Below are 2,500 nucleotides of genomic sequence, written 5' to 3'. Positions count from 1 at the left end.
CTTTTCCTTAGAGGTGCTTTTGCAAGGAAGGGGCGTGGGCTGAAGGTACTTAGTGATTAGCCTGAGGTGGGGAGTCGATTCATCCTGAGGTAAAAAGACAAAAAGATGGCTATTGATTCTTTCCTTTTTTTCTTCTTCTATTCTTTTTCTTCTCCTAGTTCTTCTTCGTTTTATTGTTATCATTATCAATATTATTATTATTATCATTATTATTATTATTATTATTATTATTATTATTATTATTATTATTATTATTATTATTATTATTATTATTATTATTATCATTAATATTATTATTATCATTATTATTATTATTATCATTATCATTATTATTGTTATTATTATCATTATTATCATTATTATTATTATCATCATTATCATTACCATTATTACTATTATAATAATTATTATCATCATTACTATTACTATCATTATCATTATTATTATTCATCTTTTTCTTCATCTTCTTTTCCTTCTTCTTCCTCCTCCTTCTTCTTCTTTCTTGTCCAATTGTCCTATTTGCTGTCGAGATCCATCATGTTAAGGACCTGATATTGTCTCTTTGATAAGCGGTTTATAGCAATTAAAGTTATGCTCAAGGGAGGTTATCACGGTGTAAGAGGTCAAAGTGTTTGTGTGACATTTACGTTGTCAGTGTCGCTATGTGTTTTATTTCGGTCTCGGTTTCATTAGATGATGCTTTCACCTTTAGATGTATTTCCCGATGATATAAAATTCATAAACGCGCGCGCACACGCCCACGGAGGGATCTGTCTACCTTTCCGCCGAAGCACATACAAATAATCGCAACAGATTATTCTCTTTCTCTCTTCCTCTCTTTCTCTCTGTCTCTGTCTCTCTCTCTTTCTCTCCCTATCTATCTATCTCTTTCTTTCTCTCTCTCCCTCTCTCTCTCTCTTTCTCTCTCTCCCTCTCTCTCTCTCTCTCACTCTCTGTCGCTCTCTCTCTCGCTCTCTCTCTCTATCTATCTATCTATCTCTCTCTATCTCTCTCTCTCTCTCGCTCTATCTCTCTCTCGCTCTCTATCTATCTATCTATCTATCTATCTATCTCTCTATCTATCTATCTATCTCTCTCTCTCTCTCTCTCTCTCTCTCTCTCTCTCTCCTCTCTTTTGTTTCTCTCTCTCTCTCTCTCTCACTCACTCACTCACTCACTCTCTCTCCCTCTCTCTCTCTCTATCTATCTATCACACACACACACACACACACACACACACACACACACACACACACACACACACACACACACAAACACGCGCGTAGGTACCCACCGAACACCCCCCCCCTTCTCACACACACACACCCAAACACATACAAACACACAAACACAAACCATGACAAGCAAACCATGACAAGCAAACCATGACAAACAAACCATGACAAACAAACCATGAGCAAACCATGACAAACAAACCATGACAAACAAACCATGACAAGCAAACCATGACAAGCAAACCATGACAAGCAAACCATGACAAGCAATGACCCAACGAGCACTTGAACTACACTTCGACACACAAGAACCATTTAAACATTATCATCTGTTATCTGGTTATTCAATTCAGCATAGTTCTAGTCTCTCCCTACACCTTCATCGTTAATTATTCATACAATCTGCGTATGCAAATATAATAGGCATGATACACAGGACGATTTCCTTCCTTGTTTTATGGTGATATGGAAAAGGTTTGCGGAATAAAATGGGATTAGAGAAAGAGGGACGGGGGAGGGGGAGAGAAAGGGAGGGAGGGAGGGAGGGAGGGAGGCAGGGAGGGAGGGAGGGAGGGAGGGAGGAGTGGGAGAGAGACAGACAGACAGACAGACAGACAGACAGACAGACAGACAGACAGACAGACAGACAGACAGAGATGAAGATAATGATGATGATGATGATGATAATAATGATAATACTAATAATGATAATAATAATAATAATGATAATAATAATAATGATAATAATAATGATAATGATAATGATAATAATGATGATAATGATAATAGTAATAATAATGATGATACTAATAATAATGATACAAATAATATTAATAATAATAATAATAATAATAATAATAATGATAATGATAATAATAATAATAATAATAATAATAATAATAATAATAGTAATAATGATAATAATAATAATAATAATAATAATAAGAAGAAGAAGAAAAAGAAGAATGATAATAATTATAATGATAATAATAATGATAATGATAATGATAATAATGAAAAAATAATAAAAACAATAATGGAAATGATGATGATAATAGTAATAATAATAATGTTGATGATAATGACATCATAACAATAGAAAACAATAATAATAATGATCATAGTAACAAGGATAAAAATAGTAATAAAAATAATTAATAAAAATTAGCAGTAGTTATGATAACAATAACAATACTAAAAGTAATAATGATAACGATGATGATGATGATAATAATAATGATAATAAATTAATAATAATAATAATA

The 2,500-nt window shown here is 32.5% G+C and overlaps 1 protein-coding gene across 1 annotated transcript in view; it reads right to left on the bottom strand.

Annotated features, from left to right (window-relative positions):
* Nucleotides 1–2,500, bottom strand: part of LOC138859359 (uncharacterized) — a 244,253-nt gene that overhangs the window by 61,850 nt on the left and 179,903 nt on the right. The gene's annotated exons all lie outside the window — the stretch shown is intronic.

This window comes from Penaeus vannamei, chromosome 35 (assembly GCF_042767895.1).
Source record: "Penaeus vannamei isolate JL-2024 chromosome 35, ASM4276789v1, whole genome shotgun sequence".
Classification (NCBI taxonomy): Eukaryota; Metazoa; Arthropoda; class Malacostraca; order Decapoda; family Penaeidae; genus Penaeus; species Penaeus vannamei.
Note: the sequence above shows the minus strand (reverse complement) of the source record. Positions and strands in the feature narration are given on the sequence as shown.